This window comes from Heteronotia binoei, chromosome 1 (genome assembly GCF_032191835.1).
Source record: "Heteronotia binoei isolate CCM8104 ecotype False Entrance Well chromosome 1, APGP_CSIRO_Hbin_v1, whole genome shotgun sequence".
NCBI lineage: Eukaryota > Metazoa > Chordata > Lepidosauria > Squamata > Gekkonidae > Heteronotia > Heteronotia binoei.
Genome location: NC_083223.1, coordinates 77,955,788 through 77,976,066, shown reverse-complemented (window position 1 = coordinate 77,976,066; position 20,279 = coordinate 77,955,788).

Below are 20,279 nucleotides of genomic sequence, written 5' to 3'. Positions count from 1 at the left end.
TCTGCTAACACAAACTGATTCCTCACTGACAGTTGCTCCGCCCCCGGACTTCTCTTGAGCTGGCACAAGTGATCAATTCCCCACCAGTTGCTATATGGGTGCCTTTTGATCTGCGACTACCTCCCATTCCTCTCATGGCAACCAGATCTAAAAAAAAAAAAAGCCCATTAAAAATCTTCAAGGGGAATGGGAAGTAGCCATATATCAAAAGCCACTCGTGCATCAACTGCTGGGGAATGGAGCCAGCTCAAGCCGAAGCCCAGGAGCAGAGCAACAGTCACAGTTTGAATGGGGGAAAGTTTCAATTTGTGTGAGGTGGGGAGATGTTATCTTTTCCTTTTATGGATTTAAATAAAAACTTACTTTGCGTTTACAACTCAATATTTTCAGATTCCCATGCATTTATGTGTGTATGTGTGTACTCTCATTGCAACCCAGCTCTGATAACAATCCAGTGTACTTAGAAGGATTGTTAGATCCTTCTTGGTTAAAGCGGGATGGGGAGTAGGGTTGCCAGCTGCAGGTAGGGAAACTCCTGGACATTTGGGGATGCAGCCTGGGGAGCATAGGGACCTCGGTGGGGTACAATGCCATACAGTGCACCTTCCAAAGCATTCAGTTTCTCCAGGGGAACTGATCTCTGCAGCCTTGAACCAAAGAGCTGCATGTAATCTAGAAATGATACATTCTTCAGGAATCACCCATAGTGGGATTCCCCCCTACCCCCAGTCATATCATTCAATGAAACTTAACAGATAAATGTACTTCTGGAAGTCTTTCCACAAAGACATGGAAATTAGAAATGTTCTCCAAGTGCTTTGAAACTCAGATACGGTATAAAGTCAGACACAATACCTCCTCCAGTCTTTCTTCCCCCCCCCCCCCGCACCGGGTTTAAATCAGTCAGGTGGTAGACATATTCAGCCAAAGTAAAGGGGCAGGAGAAAGAGATAAACTCCTTTCTGGTGCTGGAGTCCTGATCCAGATTCTGCTGCCCTTCGTGACTGCCCCCACAGCTGCTTTTTAAAGGCCAAATTGCACATCTGGTAAATCGTAGAACTCCAATGTCTTGTGTAATTTGGCCCATAGTAATACAAGGAAACAAAACACAGATGCGGCTTTGTGCCTAAAATTCCTGTTTCAGTGCATCAATCTTTATAATTATCTGTACAGAAGAGATTAATGCTGAGATTCTTCTAGCTAAATCAAAGCTTGAGCAGTGTATGGATTCAAACATATGACAGTTCGCATGACTTGACTGGAAAATGTGTACTAATAAAATACAGTGTGATGAGGGGGCTTGTCTTGTTATATCCCACCTTAGCTTACAATAGTTACTTCAAGTGGTCTTGAGCCTCAGCTAGAATATTAATTTAAAAATACATGACAGCATATGTAAACTACAAGAGCAGTTAAACAGCATTATAGGGTAACCCCATCAGTGTTTCATAAACTTAATGGTTTTTCTGCAAAGATCCACTTTGCAGAACACTCAACAGTAACTATTACTGTGATTTACTACCAGAATAGTTATAAATCCCATGCACTTTGGGAGTTATTGTTTTTGTTTCCTGGCTCCAAATGCACTTAACAGTAAGGAAGCAGCATAAACGTGGAACGGAATGCAAAATTTAAAACACACTTGTACACCTAAGTACTCCAATCCTAAAAGTAGAGCCCTTCCATTACTTTTATCCTTTTCAACAGAATTTACTCAGAAATGAATTAGGCATTTAGGCTGTCAGAATTAAAGAAAGTTTAGTAACACTTGCTCCAACTAAATATAACTAGGCTATGTACTTTTTTTTTACAAGTAGATTAATAGTGGTGTGAAAATTAAAATAAATGTTTAGGTTTTCCTTGCTGTAATCCAGGTATTTGGGGGCCAAGGTTTAATATTATCACCAAAGATCAGGTTGTCTCACCATTTACTGGCCTGAAATGTAACCAGTTTTAAAGTGTTTGTTGAGTAAACAGAAGCCAGGAAATTCTTCTAGACTTGTTACATTGCTCACACATTTTCTGTTCACTCAGATGCTTGAGAGACGTGGTCTTATGCAAGCAGAGAATGGATCTTCTGTTTATGTCTAGTCTGTTTTGAATGGCACATGTTTCATTACCCAGACTGGGATGTGTGACCAAAAATGCTTGATTTCAAATAATGAAAACTAATTAGAGTATTTTGTCCTCAAATGGCCCATGCCAGCTTCTCTGTTACAGTCAAGTACAGAATTTTGCTAAACCTGATGTACATACACATGGGATCAATGTGCATTGTGTGGCAATGGGACTAAGTATGCTGTCCCCACCACCTTTACTCACCTCATGTAGCCACAGTATCTAGGCACATACAAACTGTACATGCCTATGGTTTATCCACTTACTTGGGAACACTGTTTTCTCTATATCCCAAATCATCAGGATGGAGCTCTCACACATACAGTTTGTACATGCATAGGTGCTTTGTACATGTTGAGAGAAATGTCTTGCAGGACAGTACAGTTGGTCATGACAGCCCTAACCACCAAGACTGTGTGCTGGGCCTTGTCCTATAAAGCCATGTGTACAGGGTTACTATGCAATCTCATAATGTACATATATCACACACAAACACATGTACAATCTCAAACTTAAGTCAAAATGCTTCCCTTGTAGGATTATTACACTGTAATATGTCTGACTAACTGAAGGAAATTGGATCACTTCAGGCACTTAACCAATTGATCCTTTCACGTGATGGTACAGCTAGCACATGCCTAAGGTAACTTTAACACTTGCTCTTTATGGAGCAGAAGCTCATGAATGTATGTGAATACCTGATTCATGTGTTGTACACTGGGGTCACCTCTGGAGGGACTTGTTCCACATCTCATCATCATCAGAATGACAGTGGACAACTGGACATCATGCCTCATTCTTTTTTAAAAAAAAATTATTTAGGAGCTAGACAAAGGCTATATTACTGCAGCACGCTAAGTTTGTATAGAATGTGGTGTGAAAATGATACTATGCATATGGCATTTTTTCAGCTAATTTGTTTAATAAACATTTGTTTTTTCTTATATGTTTTTACTTTGTTCTATCAGAAACTGCACTGAGTATATAAAAATGGCAGGATATAAATATTGGAATGAATAAATCATGATGGGGAATAGAGTGTGCTACATTCCAGGAACAGAGGAAAGATGAGGCAATTTGGCATTCATTTTACCCCGCCCCTCCAAATCCAATTCCTCATATTCATCTGAAGCAAGTCCCATTTTCCTAAAAGCCATGGCACTCCAGGAAAGCAGTAAGTTTGGCAGTATTGATTTGGAACTTCTACCAGTCCCTTCCTTGGACCCTAAATGATCAAGTGTTCAACATAAGGCCTTCTTTGTTTTTAATTTCTATGTGATAAACATATTAGTCTGCAGTTCAGAAGAACAGGCAATTTGACTCATAAATATTCTGGCTCATCTGAAAATACAAAAGGCATGCAAAATGGCAATAAAAGCTGCATTTTTAGAAAAAGAAGAGGGAGAAATGTATGTTTGTATATGCCATAAAATGTTTTGCATGAATCAGACCAGAAAGATCTTTGGCAGCTGCCATACTGCAGTTCATTGATCAGAGCTTTTTTTGTGCCACATTCATTTTTAATGTTCTTATTGTATTCCACAGATAGCACCTATTTAATTAGGCCTTGGCTCAAAGTCAGACGCATATGCTGACAGTTGCGTGATCCCGAGGATGGCAGCAAAATGTTTATGGAACATAAGCTAACATCCATTTATTTATACAAAATATTCTGAGGATGAACTTTTACAGTAAATGGTTCATAGCTGAGTATTTACCAAACGTGGCATGGACAGATTGGATCTGATTCAGGTATTTGTGTTCTCCTAGTTCAGAATTTAAAAAAAAAGAAAGAAAGAAATATATACCTCTTTGCATTTTTTCCTCCTGTTGACACAGGCAGTGTACAGGTAATTAAACACTAGTTATTGGCTGCTACCTGCAAGTACCTGCTACAATAACCCCCCGTTTTGCTAAAATTTATTGGCACAAATACTAGTCATTAGGGCAGAAAAACATTAAAAGAGTCACATTAAATTCAAGTACGTGTGTAATGCCATCCTGGATGTACCCAAGTTGAAGCATAATGAGCTGGCACAAGCAAAGGACTAGAGCTGTTAAGGTTGGGAAAGGGTCTGTACCTTAGCAGTTGAGCACATGTTTCACATGCATAATTTAATTTAGGCAACTCCCAGTAAAATCTCCTCAATAGCAAGTCTGGAGAATATCTCTGCCTGATGCACTGGACAATCAAAGAGGGAAATAAAGGTAATGTGAGCCAAGAGTCTGGTTCAACATAAAGCTATGAAGGCAGTCATCTATAACGAACTGGCACAAGGAAAGGACTACTGCTGTTAAGATTGGGAGAGGGTCTGTACCTTAGCAGAGATATAAATTTATATTCCTCCCTACCCCACAAATGGGGTCAGGTCAGATTACAACATAATCAACACTTTAAACATTAAAATTTTAAAAACCCTCCTGGTTCAGAACAGGACATAGAGGGTATCAGTTTAGAACAGTTTTCAGCTCTCAAATAATTAATGATGTCATATTTCAAATGGGCCATTAAGATACTTCAGCAAGGGAGGTCAGTTTAGTTTAATTTGGATGTCCACTGCCTCACTCAAAGGCCTGGTGGAACAGCTCTGTCTTACAGGCCCTGAAAAAAAGTAGCAGAGCCTGGCAGGGCCTGTAAAACAGACCTCCAACAGAAACAGAAAAACCCCTTGCCCTGGTTGAGGCCAGATGAATATCCTGGGCTGTGGACAACCAGGAGATGTTGATTTTCTGAGCATAAAGCCCATCGGGCCACATATGGGGAGAAGTGGTTCCCTCAGATATATTGGTCCCAGGCCATGCAGGGCTTTGAAGGTCAATACCAGAATCTTGAAATGAATCTAATACTCTATAGGTAGCCAGTGCAAATGGCTTAATGCCAGATTAATACCCGCCTGTACAAGCAATCAGTAGATGCGCCACTGCATTTTGCACCAGCAGGAGTTTCTGGATTAGCCCAAGGGCAAGCCCACATAGAGCAAGTTACAGTAATCCAATCTGGAAGTGACCAATGCATGGGTCACTGTAGCTAAGTCCTGGGGGGGAGGACTTATCTGCCTGGCAACTGTGGTGACCTAGGCCTCCATAGAAAGTGAGCCATCCAGGAACACTTCCAGGCTTTTCACCTTCTGGGCCAGCACTAGTAGTGTGTCATCCAAGGCTGGAAGCCTGATACCCTGTGCTATTCCACCCCGGCTCAAGTACAGGATCTCCATCTTTGTCGGATTAAACTTCCCGTTGGATTAGATTTTGTTGGATTAAGTTTTGTTGGATTAAGCTCCAGAATTCATTCCTTCCTTCCCCACCTTCTGCATTCCCAGTGCAGAGTATTGTAATACTACTAGGAATAAAGTCCATTGTTAAAATAAATACAATGGATTCTAGAAAGAGGTTCTGGGCGAGTATCTAAACATGACTGGGGTGTTTGTTATCCTATGGAATTGTGCACATGCACCCCAGGGAGAGGGGGGTGGTGTTAGTAAAGCATCAGTGAGGAAGGGCCCATGAAAAAGTTCTTCAAGGGATCCTTGCAATACCCAAGTCCTCCATCCTATCTCAACTCATTGCAACCCATTCCACTCACCACAGTGACAGTTTTTAACCTTGCTTTCTGTTGCCTCTGCAGAAGACATCATGGTTAGACAACAGTGAAAGAGTGTGATTCTTCTGAGTTCTGTATGACTCCTGGGTTCAAATCCCTGCTCTGCCCTGGTAGGTGACCATGAACCAATCACACACACTCAACCTAACTTACCTCATCGGGGTGTTGCAAAGCTGAAATGGGGTACAGCAGAATGACATAAGCCACTTTGGATCCCCATTGTCGTGAAACATGAAATATAAATGAAGTTACTTAATTATTTCAAAGTGTTCAGTGGCGGCAGTGGTGGTGGGGATAGCTCATCATCAGCCAAGTGCTTCCTTCTGAGCAGGTTTGCTAAGGATGACCCTGGGGGGCTACCCCGAGGCTGGATGCCCCCTCTCCTGCTACTATGTCAAACTGCCTTGCCCTCTTCTTGCCTTCCTGTTGCCACAGATTATCATGTACATGTGCCCCAGGGAGATGGGACTGTGATAGTAAAGCATCAGTGAGGGAGGGCAAAAGGTGGGGGAGAGGTAAACAAAATGGCAGTGGTGTGTTAGCTGCAGTGTCAGGAAGGCAAGGAAAGGATGAAGTGGCTTGACATAGTAGGAGGAGGGTGTCCAGGCCAGCAGCCTGGCTCAGGAGAGCCCCCAGGGTCATGCTTACTTGGGAGGAAGCACTTGGCTGAGGATGAGCTAGCCCCACTACCAATGCGACCACTGAACACCCTGCTGGTCCTTCTCTCTTCTGCCCTTTGGGATGCATCAAAAGTGAGTTGTCAGCAACACGGGTTGCCTTTTATATATATAGGATTAGTGCAGGACCAAGAATGGTTGGACCTCTGGAACTACCTAATAGGCATTCCAAAGAGCAAGAAGTTGCAGGAGCTATGCAGGGTTGGTTCCTTTGGAACAAAGGCAGTGGACACTTCTAACCCTTTTGTATTTCCTTTAATTACAAATATGCAAGTAGATGGAGGCAAAGAGACACTTCAATAGGGAAGAAGAACCACTATCCCACATCAGATATCCAGAGAAAGGTCCTGCATCCCAAAGGGATATTTGACTTGTGAGGGTTATAACGTCCATCATGAAGTTCTTCCATTTTCCATGGCCATACCTTTTACCAGTAGCCAAAAACTGCAACTCCTTAAGAGCCTTCTTGACAATAAGAATCCTGAGGTTTCATACAAATTAGCAAAATTTGGCTGGCTTACCTCAAGAATAAGAAAAACAGTAATAGCTCAGACAGGAAATGGCTAAACACCTTTGCCAATCTGTTTTCTGTAACTGCCATGTTTTGTTATATTTGTAGTTTCACAGTATTTTATGCTTTTTTATCATCGATTTTATGGTCATTCAATTTTAATTTCCTATGATTTTACCATTTTAAATGCTGGCTTAGGCTGTGAATAAACTTTGAAACTTTGCATCCCAAAGGGCTTCAGCCAGCTCACTGCAATATCTCTTAGCTTATATCTGCAAGAATAAAAACTACTGCTTCTTTACATAGAAACAGATCTGATTTCTCTGTTTAGTGTGTAAGTGTGTGGGAGACCTTTCAAGCTGTTATGGGTGCTTCATCAGAATAATCAGACTATCATCTCCTAGTAACTGGTACCTACCAAGAAACCATCCACAGTCAGATCTGGCTCTTCAGGAATGCTACTTGGGCTAAGCCCACAGGATAGACTCACTGACACTAATCAGACTCCAACCCCACCAACAATATGGATCTACACACATGTCTAAATTCATCCCTGAACAGATGGTTGTTATTTAGCCAACATTGGCTTAGTATCAACACTATGCCAGATGCCTATATATTAGACATGAATTTATTATAGTTGATCTTGCTCTACTAAAGCATTATTCTAACCACATCACATTTTGGCATATAATGCATTGGTGTTTTGCCTTGCTTTCACCGTGCACGTCCATTGAGATCTTTGTCATTCTGCATCCCCATTGCTTTCTGTGCATGTCAGTCAGTTTGCATTTTTGTTTTGCATTGTTATTCCTCTTTTCAACACTCAATCTGCTTTCTGTTCACTGTTTCCCTAGGTTATCTGAGAGTGGGTTTGTGGCAGTTCTTCCCTGTGTTTCACTTCCAAGCCAAAGGCAGTTTAAAAGCATACAGATTTCCTCAGCTTTTACCCCTCCTATCCTTTTACAGCTCCTCAGAGGCCACTCCCCCACCCACATTGAGTTTTTTCCACTCACTCCTTATTGGTCAGTTTAGCACTGGGCATGGTTTTTTTAAAAAAAGATTTTTCAATCTGTATTTTCTCTCAGGTAGCCATCTTGGCTGAAAGTTAGTGGTTCTTTCTCCTTCATTGGTCTACAAGCTCCACTATTGCTTAGGTTTTCCATCTTTTAAATTTGGGGGTGTTTTACAATCAGGTTCAGTCTAGCATTATGAGTTTTTCAGTAATCCTGGAAAGCATCACACCAAGGAATGAAGAAAGGGAGGATGGGAGGGAGCAGCCAGGTACCCCCCCCCCCCAGCATGTGATGACACCAGATGACAGAGGGATTTCACTCTCTTGTCCATCTGGGCTCTGATCTGCTGCCCCTTGTTCATACACAACCTTCCTGCATGGGCCATAAGTCAGACAGGCTGTCAAGCTCATTCAGTCACTTGTGATGTATTCTTCCTTGCCAGATAAGAGATAAGAAGCAGAACAAATAGAAACCACAGAAAGCATTCCAATGACTTATACTGGATCAGTAATGTCTTACTGATGACATGGAATCCCTTGAGAAGTGTAACTCCAAATGTAGACAGCAAGGGGATGGCAAAATAAGAATGGCAAACCTATATTATAGCTTGTGGCTTGGAAGAGTATCTGGAGGCCTGGAGAACAGTTGGTTAGACTGTGAGGCTACACATGCTGGGGTTGTTGGGCCAATCCTCATAGGGGTCAGGTATTTTTTGCAAAAAACAAGCCTGAAGTTACTATTGAACAGTCTTAATTTGGGGGGGAAGGGGGCATTGGGAGCTTTATTATTATTTAGTCTTTTTATTTTCACCAGAAAAGGGGCGGGGGGAGATACATCAACAAACAAGACAAACACACACCCACACACACTCACAAAAAAAGGGATGGAGAATGCATTTCCTATACATAACAAAACCCCAACATACAATCACATATCCTTTTCACCATTGTTTTTTCTCTTTACTCTAGCTACTACCTCAGCAGTCTCTTTACCAACTTCCCTCTTTACAATAATCCATAATTTAGATTTATATATCCAATCATTTGGTGGTAATCCCTTCCATACCTCAAGCTAATTCTCTTCTATTTCAGTATATTTGACAGGGTATCTATTTTTTCTTCTTCATTCTCTTATTCCCCTTTCTCTCCCTCTCTCTCTTCCTTATTGGATTGGAGTCATTTATGGAGGCTAATGTTGATTTTAGTCTTCTCTTCTTCATCAGCCATGGAATTTCTCTCAACCTTTTCTTTCTTTCAGTAATCTTTAGTAACTAATCCATAAAAATTTTCCAAACTGTCTCCTTAAGTATTTTTCTATTAACCCTTCCATGTTTACCCCTCTGAAGTGGGTACTTTCCAATATCAACTAATCTGTCCCTTAGTAAACCATCTGTTTCTTTCTTCGTATCTAAAGACTCAATTTTCCTTATCACTGCCCATGCATCATTTGATCTTTGTATTATGGTCTCTTGTGCTCCAGATGCCAGGGCCTCACTCAATACACCAGATAAGCCTTCCTGTACCTGTTGCCCAGGTATATATGCTGTCTGCTCTGCCTCCAATCCAACCAGTTTTTCTTCTGGCTTTTGAACTGTTTCTATGACTTCCTCCTTTGGGCTCATTTCCTTAATCTCAGTCAGTCAGTCAGTTTATTGCGGCTCTAGGCCAATCAACAACAACAACACAACAACAACAGTACAGCACAACACCGAGCTAAAACGCGACATAACTATCTAATAACTGTGTACAGCCATCAAAATAATGTTAAAGTTAAAATTTTCTGATATAAGCAACATATAACTAAAGACAGCATGGTACACTCAGATCGCAGCTTCATTCAAATACAAGCGACATTAAGTTTCTTCCTGTCAAGGTCAGTAACATATAGAAACTTAGCGAGATCCAGGGAAAGTTGATCACTCCCGTCCCCCAGGAGGAAGTAAATAACTTGAGACTGATTTAAAGATTCAGCTAGCATTAGATGGTTCCGCAGAAATCTGTACCTTGCCTCTGTATGGAAGAGACAGTTCAAAATGAGATGGGAAGCCGTATCGATCTCCTCAAGGCCGCACGGGCAGGTCCTGTCTTCTAGCGGGATCTTTTGGAAACGGCCCCTCAGTACTGCCGTATCCAAAATGTTCAAGCGTGCCAAAGACAGCATCCGCCTGAACTTAATTGGCTGTATCATTTCTAGGTATCTGGCACTTTTAAATTCACTTATGAAAAAGGTTGGGATATACGTCCCCCCAACTTTGGCCAGAGATTGTTTTAATTCCAATTCCAGTAATCGGTCTCTGATAATTGATTTTGCCCCGTTGTTAAACATGAGGGCTAAAGAATCAATATTCAAATCACTTTCCACTAGTTTGGATTTTAATTTCATTAACCAATTACTAACAAATGAGTCATAGAAAATGTGATATGCAATATCATCCGGATTCGACAGGACCCTTAGAAGGAGACTCAAACCTCTATTCCACATTAATGTGGAGAGGCTAAAAAGCCCCGCTTCCAACCTGATTGCAATAGATGAGGCATACTTTGGCACCTGTAGGATACAACGCACAAACTTCGATTGAACAATCTCCAATTTAGTTAATTTGTTGTACAAGAAAATCTCTGCTCCGTACATTAACTGGGGTATAACCTTAGCGTTGTAAACCTTAATAGCCGCTAAGGCATTATAAGCGCCCTTGGAAGTGTAAAACTCCTGCAAAGCAAGGGCCGTACGTTGGGCGTTACAATGTACGTTGTCTATGTGCCCTTGGTAAGATCCTGTGTGATGAAAAACAACCCCCAGATATTTGTATGTTTTAACTTGTTTCAATTTTTCATCATTAAAACGCCAGACCATTTCTCTAAATCTTTTGGTGAAGACTATAATTTTAGACTTGTCTCTATTGACAACTAAATCAGTGTCCAAACAAAAGAGAGAAAGCGTTCTAAGCGACCTACGTAAACCAACTTGGGATCTTGACAGGAGTAATACATCATCTGCATACAACAAGATGGGCACAGCTAACTTCCCAATTTTAGGGGGATGCAGACCAGGGTCAGTAAAATACCCTACAATGCTATTAATATATAAATTAAAAAGTTGCGGAGCTAATATACAGCCTTGTTTGACACCTTTACTTGTTTGGATTGGATGAGTCAGATGACCTTGAGGGGTGCATTTTACCTGCATGCTAGAATTTTCGTACAATTTCATCATAAGAAATAGGAGTCTACGGTCAATTGATGTACTGTACAATTGGCGCCACAGCTTATCCCTTGGTACAGAATCAAAGGCTGCTTTAAAATCTATAAACGCTGCGTATAAACGAGAGCCCTTTACTGCAGCCTGCTTGTCAACAAGGAATTTCAATATTAACACATTGTTCAGGTGAGAACGGTTCCTTCTAAAGGCTGCTTGTACATTTGCCAGGATGTGGTTTTCCTCCATCCAGGTTGTTAATTTCTCCCGTAGGTGTAAGGCATATAGTTTCCCCATAATATTTAAAAGGCTGATTGGCCTGTAGTTTTCAGGCTTCTCTCTCCCGCCTTTCTTATATATAGGAGACACTATGGCCTTACTCCATTCCTCTGGCATTATAGCTGTTTCGTCTATAAAGGTGAATAGGGAAGCCAGAACAGGCGTCCACCAGTCCTGGTATTTCCTTCATCTCCAAACCATAAGACTTGACCATTTGACTTGAACCAAACACTTCCACTTTTAAATCAGTTATCTTTCCCTGCAAACCGTCCACTTCGGAATTTAGGCCTCCAATCTGATCAAATAGATTGGCCTGCATCTTACTCAACGCTGTTGCTAGATACATTTGCATACCGGTTTGCCATTCTTCAACAATCTCCTGTATAATCACATCATGCACCGGGTCAGGAACCCCTGAGGGTGAGAGTGTCGATCTCCCTGTCTTACTCATCTTATACGAGTTGAGTTTATCTCCTATTCCTTAATTTACTTTTTTTAAACAAAATTTTATACCTCTCCTTTTCCTTTCTCCAATTCAAATTAAACTACTCAATTCATTAGTTCACAGGATCACACTAAAGCAACTTAAGTTAGCTATTTCTCTATCATTAGTTACTGTTCCCTTGACACCAATCACCAATCACTACCCACTACTGATCATTCTCTATTCATCAAACTCCAATCACCCATACACTCACAATGCTCCACAATATTTAATTAATTAATTATCACAGAGTGAATCATTATAAACAATCAGAGTCAAACAATGTAAACAATAATTAAATACTCAGTCCATCCAGTATTGGCCTCCCATCAGTCAAGGTACTGTATTGTACTTATTACCCAAAATTCATTAAGTATTCAGTTTAAATATCTCTTTCCAGTCTATTATATTTCCACCAGCTTTCCTTCCTGTCTTCCTCTTCCTCTTCTTCTGTAGTTCTCTGGCTCTACATCTCTCTCTTCTTCTCCTCCTTCCTCCTTCTCCTGTTTCCTCTTCTATGTCTCTTCTCTCTCACACTCTCTTTCCCCCTCTGGATCTCCGTCGTTTATCATACCTTAAGTGATTCCTCTTTAATGCAGTCTTGTATATTCTGCTTCACCGGAAGTAGTTCTTTGCTCACTGTCTCTTAAACTTGTCCTCAGCCTTTCATTCAGTTCTTTACTTCATGAAGTCCGTAGGTTTTCCTACCCATTTAACAGTTCATATCCACTCTACTTAACTCCTCATATTCAAACTCCGTTTGACTTGTCTTTTCTTTAAACAATGTCTCTATAATATCTTCTTTGTCTTTTAACTTTATCTTTTGCCTTACTGCTTCTTCTACACTCACTCCACACTCTCGCCTCACTTTTTTCCGCCTGTCTTCCATCCTCCCTCCATTTCATTCCAAAGCTCTTTCTCCTAATTTTCTTTCTTTCCTTCCTTCTTTTCCCCAATTGCTCCACCTCTTTGCCAGGTTAGCAGGATATGTAATAGTCCCTTCACTTTCTTTCTCTTTGAATCCAAGGGTCACTTTTTTTTCCCCCCAAACGCTGCTCCTCCTCCTTCTCTCCAGCATGCACAGCTTGCTCGCCTCTCGCATCCACTTAACTCGAGCTTAGGGAAGAAGATAGTCCAAACCTCGGCACTCAAGCCAAGATGTGGACCTCTTTGAGCCCTCTCTGCTTATGAACCCCAACAACAGGAGTTCTATTGGGTTCTCTCTTTGGAAAGGAACCCCCAAAAATAAGCAGTACAGACACAGCTCTGAAAGCCACGTCCATCCATCGCCGTGTCAAAACCGGAAGTGGGCATCTATTAAACAGTCTTAATTGGCCTTTTCCCTTTCCTGTTGTCAATACTAAAGAAAGTTCAAAGATTTTGTGCATACATGAACTTTGTGTTACAATCTAACTCAAATCCCAAAATCAGAGCCAGTTCAGAAACATGACATTACTTCCATGTATTTAATAATGAGAGAAGCACAGTTTGGTAAGCTGAGGTTTTGTCAACAGGAAAGCAAAAAGGCCAATTAAAACTGTTCAATAGTAACTTCAGCCTTCTTTGCATGTATGCAAAAAGCAACAAGCCCCCTTGAGGACTGAACCTACAACCTTGGCATGATTAGGACCATGCACTAACCAACTGAATTAACTAGTCATTCTCAATTATCATTCAGTCATTGGGCCTCTAGTCCAGATGCTCATCCAAGCCACAAGCCATAGTATAGCTTTTCTTCAGAAGACTTTAGGAGACATTATGTTTTGATCTGTAGACTGCACCCACTCAAAAATATTTGCCTTCATAATGCCTTTCTCTGAATGCCATCTTTATTATTATTCATTGTGATTTACTGTGTTCATTGTTATTGTTTTTATGTTGTAATCTGCCCTAAGCCCATTCTTGCAAAGGGCAAGAAAATAAATGAATGAATGAATGAATGAATGGACAATTTGACCTCCCAATATTTTGCGGTTACTCTCTTTTGGCAGGCATTTTGTGATTGGTTCCCCTTCAGATAATAGCCATGTTGTGATGATTCCCACTACCCTTTCTCAAAATTCTAAATGTTCCCACAGGATAACAAGACTGGGGACCCACACTATAACAATAATTCACATCTGTACAGGGCTTTTTTTGTAGCAGGAACTCCTTTGCATATTAGGCCACACACCCCTGATGTAGCCTGTGGCGGAACCGGCCCGATTCTGCCTTCAGACCCGGTCCCGTCAGCTCCCTATGGAGTCGCCAACTCCTGGAGGGAGCTATTTCTCCTCCTGCCCCTTGGGCGCGCTGCCACCACCTGCTCAGTCCCGGGGTTCAGATTGAGAGGAACAGGACTCCCAATCTCCCTCTCCAGCTGTGAGGCTAGGCCTCCAGGTCCTCTGCCACCCTGCACTTGGGTTTCACAGAGACCTCAGCGCTTCTTTGGGGCACCCCTGGAGGATTGGCACCTTATCCAACTGCATGCCTTCCCCCTTCCCCGGGGCCCCCTTCTCAACACAGCGTGGTCTAAAGCGGTTTGGGGATCTATGTGGTACAGAGTTTGACTGCCAGCATTTAAACAGTAAAAATATATTTATTTAAAAAGAGAAAAATATAGGAAAAGAAAAACAAAACAAAAACAGTTGCATCTACAAAATTAACACAGCACAGCACAGCAAACAGCCTGACAAACAAAATGTGTTATAAACGCGTCCTGCTGGCCCTGATCTAAACTTGTCCTGTCTTGTGAATTACTTACTTAGTCTGCCTGCCTGCCTGGGAGCCTCCATTGCTCACCACATGCTCGCTCGAGCCCCAGTTCAAATCTGGCTTCTCTTCCTGCCTAACACATGCAAGGAACAACAGCACAACAGCACTTCCTGCCTCTCTAGGAGATTTTCCCCCTAGCGTTGTTGGTTTGGCTCTGGAAGGGAGGGGGGGAGTGAGGGGAAGGCTACACAGCCTGCTGAGGGATTTACTGATCCCTGCTAAATGAAGCACCACCACTGACTAAAATGGCGTTTCTCCACATAGCCAATCCTCCAAGAGCTTACAGTAGGCCCTGTAAGAAGAACCCTGTAAGCTCTTGGAGGATTGGCTATATTAGGGGTGTGTGACCTAATATGCAAAGGAGGTCCTGCTACAAAAAAAGCCCTGCATCTATGTTTCTTTGTGGACAAGGCAATCCAGTTGTAAATGACTGCAGTAATGAAATATCGAAATAACATGCAGCTTTTAGAAAGTCTGCAGCTGATATACCATTTTTTGACATCTTGCCCATGAACAAAATCTACATGTGCAGTAACTTCAACTGAAATGAAGAACAGATTTGTATGGGGTATTTATAAAAGGCCCATTTAATCATTTGCCGGAATAAGTTTCATTATCCTATGACCCCACCATGCTTTTTTAGTATCTACTAATGATAATGTAAGCGAGGGACAACAAAACCAGTGCTTACAAATTATCTCATTCTTGTGAGCAACCTTTCAATGACCTTTATGCTTTTTATCTCATAAAGGGATTTTACATATTTCACTTGGAATCACTTTGGGAATTTCCCACAAAACCACCCACAAACCACATATGTGATAGTGCTGTAGGCTGAACATTCATGAAACAGGAAACAAAATTAAAACAAGTAAGGCAGGATGTCAAAGACTGCAAATAAGCCAGCAAATTTGTGGCCATGGGCGTTAATACTTGATATTCCATTGTGCACATGTGTTTATGTCAAAATGTAGTAATAGCTAATTAATGTTAGGCGTGCAAAGCTTATTGAATCTCCACATAGAATTAGCCTAAAAAGTAGCACAGGCCATTAAATGTTTTTTCTAGCCCTGTTCAGATAGTTGGGTGCGAACAAAAAGAAAGGCACTGGCAAATATACTTGGGCCTGTATAAAAACTTTTTTTCTGGCTTCAAGTTTCTTTTTCCACCAGTCTCCCTGGGAGTGTAGACTTATTCTGCAGATTACCACTTGGCAAGGTCTGGAGCTGGGTCCAGCATACAAGAGTTTGGCCATGTAGACTAGTTAATCCAGCAAAGTTCTCTTCCTTGCCCTTAGTTTAAATAGACTGTGGGGGAAGCAGCGCCACCTAATCTGGAACTCTTTTGGTGAGATCTTAATTAGATCAGAATCCTTCAGAAAACAAATCTAGTCTGGTTCCACAGCTACTGCACAGACTACTAACGTCAGCTACCTCAGCACAAGGCTGCTGCCTCTGCTGCTCATGCTGAGTAGAGAGAGTTGCCAACCTCCAAGTGATGGCTGGAGATCTCCAAGGATTTCAGCTGATCTCCAGGTTGATAGAGATCAGTTCTCCTGGAGAAAATGGCTGCTTTGGAAGGTAGACTCTATGGCATTATTCCCCACCCATTGAAGTCTCTCCCCTACCAAAACCCCACCTTCTCAGGCCCTATCCCCCAAATACCGATGTATTTCCCACCCCAGAGCTGGCAGCCCTGTGGATAGAGGAGGATCCTGGTGACCTCATGATCCAGGTCCTGTCCTGGGCTGTTGCTTAGTTGCCCCAGGATCTGGAGGTAGATGGAAGTTCTGGTGCAGAAGTCTCAACTGCAGGGTTCTTAGGAGCAGTCTCTAGATTAGTTAGTCAGAGTCTTCTCCCTGAGTTTCCTGCTCTCCCCAAGGCCATACTATTTATTGTCTGAAATTTGGAATTGACTGAATCCGCTTGCGGAGAGGGTGGGGTATAAATGAAAGGTAATAATAATAATGATGATGATGATACTTTGGTCTTCCCAGAATCCACCTTTAAGGCTTTTGAGTCCGGAGTTCAGAGCAAACTCAGTGGGGTCACAATGACAGATATAAACTGCCACTTTGAATCTATTGGTCATCATGGCAGCCTATCAGGATGGTTGATGAACCATCATATTTTAAAATTCCTGTCCTTTACAAAGCACATGCCCTGACGTAGATTGTCCTGGAACTCAACTTGCCTCCCTGGAGGGTAAGGGAGGACTTTTGCGGCCCATTTGAGCACGCTTTGGAGGGGGAAGGGCTTGGTCATAGTAAAGGTCGGACCTCCGCCCCCTAGTGTCAATCCCTCTTGGAAGCTCAGCTTGGTGGGAGCATTTGCGAGTGCTCTGAGCCGTTCCTGGGGGATTCAGCTAGCAGAAGGGCTGAGGGAGCATTTTCCTTCGCTCCCGCTCGGGCCCCATTGGTCGGGCCTATCAGCGATCAGATCGCTGATAAGCCAAGCTGGGTCGGCACAGAGGAGGCAGCTGTGGAGCCAGGGCCAGCAACATCAGCATAGATTGGGGTTGCTTCCTCGTCAAATCAATGCAGCGCTTACACGGCCTGTTTGAATCAACACCCCCCTCCCCCTCCCGATCAGTTTTGTTTAGCCTCAACCCCCACCCCCCTCGCCAGTTTGACAAAGCTTGCACGGGGTGGAAGTGGGTTGTTTTCATTATTTATTCTTGTGTTGGGTGAGGGTTTTTTCTTTTTCTTTTTTTAGCCTACCTTAGGCTGGTTAGGGCTGTCTTGGACAGCAGCTGCCATATTTGATCCACCTTTGTGGCAGCCATATTGCTTCCCCTTCTTCTTCTTCAAACGGTGGCCATTTTAGGGGTTGTTCTTCTTGGGACGGCGGCCATTTTAGGGGTGGTTGGTAGGAGACCATTTTGTAGGGGATATAGTGCAGAACAGCTTGACATAAGGGGGCAATATCTGCTTCCTGGGGCTGTTCTGCAACTGTGCATGGCTGGTTTTTTAAGTGCGGCTTTCAAGGGCTGTTTTGGTGGAGTTTTGAGTAGTTTATTTGTCCTAGTTATTGGTAAGATTTCTGGTTGAAAAGGGACAGGAAAATCCAAGGGTAAGCAGCCTGCGCCAAAAGCCCCTAAGGCACCGCAAAAACGGCCACCGCCACCTTTATCCTCTTCAGATGAGGAGGGCGAAGACGAAGTTAATGCAGCTATTATGCAAAGGCTGATGGCCCTGGAGCAAGCATGCGGTATTTCTCCTTTGCACGGTTTAGGATCTGGAAAGGTTTCTAAAATGGCACTTCAGGCAGATATTTTATCTAGGTCGTCTATTTTGGAGTGCAGGTCTGCTGGAAATATTGCAGGAGGAGCCATGGGTCTTGGGGTTCCAACAGGGGATCAGTTCCATCTCCAGCAGCTGCTGGATCTGGATCGGCACTGATGCCTATTGGAACACTGTCATACACCAGGCTTGTTTGGCCTTGGGGTACATGGGATCCTGCCACCCCTACTGCACCTGGCATTGCAGTTGGTGGTACTGGTGCATCTCCCTCCACAGGTATGGGTCCTCAGACAAATTGGGCTTGGCCATAGGGTCAGTTTGGCCCCTATGGAAATTGGCCAGCTGCTGGTTGCAGGTTCCTTTTCGGGGGGGATGGGGCTTTCCTTCTCCCTATGGGGCGGTCCCTTTTGCTGCCCTACCTTTTGGAGACGAAGTATTACCTTTAGGTGATCATTTGTTGCCTGCAACGAAGGATAAGATCCTAAAGGGAGAGTATGTTGATATTTTCTCCCTCCTGTTCCACAAGTTGGAGAAAAAAGATAAAGAGGATTTGGATGACAAAGAAAAAGAGAAGAAGTGGAAGGTGGACCAGACTTGGGCCAATTGGTTGCCAGGGTTTTTTATATATGCTGGTGTGATTGCACATGCCCAGCCTTGGGTGGCTGCCTTGCTTATACAGTATATGGATATAATTTATAAGGGGTACACAATGTTTAGTGGGTCAGCCTGGATTCAATATAATGAGGAATTCAGGATGAGGGCAGCTTTGTACCCTTCCCTTCAGTGGGATCACATTCACCAGCAGCTGTGACTCCAAGTCATGTCTCCTGCGTGACCAAATTTGGGTGACCGCTCTGACAGTGGTCACTTGGTTGCTAGGACATCGGCTACTTCTTCTGCTTCGTCATCTTCTTCCTGCAGTTCTGCGGGGCAGGAGGTTCAACCCCGCCTGCTTTGCTGGGAGTTTGGCTTTCAAGGAGTGTGTAGTAGGAAAGCTTGTCAGTCCAGGCATGAATGCCCCATGTGTGGCAGCTCTCACTCCTTTAGTAACTGTCCCAAAGCTTGACCATGTAAGTTCCAAAAGAAGCAGGGTGGAGGCGGAAGTAATTACCAGGCTGGAAAAGGGGCCCAGTCCGATAAAGGTGGGACCTCTCGAGCACTGGCTGTCCAGGTATCCACGAAGGGTTGACAGTGCTTATTTGTTAAAAGGTTTCAAGTTCGGTTTTCGAATTCCTTTTCAGGGTCCCCAGGCCGCATTTCGGTCTGGGAATCTTAGTTTTGTTACAGGTTTGGAACATGTAGTCAAGGATAAGATTGACAAGGAGTTGGTGGAGGGCAGGATTTTGGGCCCATTTTCTAAATCCCCTGTGCCTAACCTTACCTTTGGGGGTGGTGCCAAAAAAGGTACCTTGTGAATTTCTGGCACAATTGTCCAGAATACCTATCCAGAAAGTGGCAGACTTGAGGAGTAGGATTAATGCCTTCCTTCTTAAGCAAAAGGTCACATTGCTTGAGCTCCAGCAGCTGATTAGGCATCTTAACTTTGCCTGTAAAGTGGTTGCTCCTGGATGGACTTTTTTTCGTAGGTTATGTGATGCTATGGCAGGATTGAACTTGTCGCTGCATAGGACAAGTGTTACCAGCAGCATGTGGGAGGATCTGAGGATATGGCAGGAATTTTTGGACTCCTTTAATGGGATTTCTTTTTGGAGAGATGACATGAGGCTTGAGGCAGAGCTTCAGGTCATGTCTGATGCTGTGGGGTCTTTAGGTTTTGGGGTTTACATTGGTGTGCGGATGCATGGCCAGATTCATGCGTTCAAGCAGGGGTGAACCAAGATCTCACATTTCTCGAGTTCTTTCCCATTCTTGTTGCAGTTTGGCTGTGGGGGAGTTACATGGCCAATCGCACTATTCATTTTTGGTGCAATAACATGGCTGTGGTCCATGTCATTAATTCCCTTTCATCCAAATTTCAACAGGTTATGAGACTGGTGAGGGCCTTTACTCTGCGCTGTCTGCAGCAACATACTGTTTTTAGCTAAGCATGTTCCTGGGGTAAATAACAGGGTGGCTGATGCTCTCACTCGTAAACAGATGGAGAGGCTCCATCAGCTGGCCCCAGATGCTGATCACGAGCCAGCGCCAATGCCCCAGGAGCTATGGCTGATTGGAGAGCCAAGGCCTGCAGAATGATAGGCCTTGCCATAGTGCCTAGCACCAGGAAGTCTTATGAACGTGCTGTGCGGCAGTTTGAGGACTTTAGGGCTGAGGTAGGGTATCGCATTGTTTGGCCCCTCTCGGTGGAGCAGTTGCTCCACTACTGTGTTTCTCTAAAAGGTAAGGAATTGGCCATGCGATCCATTAGGGGACGCCTGTCTGCTTTGGCTTTTGCTAGCAAGG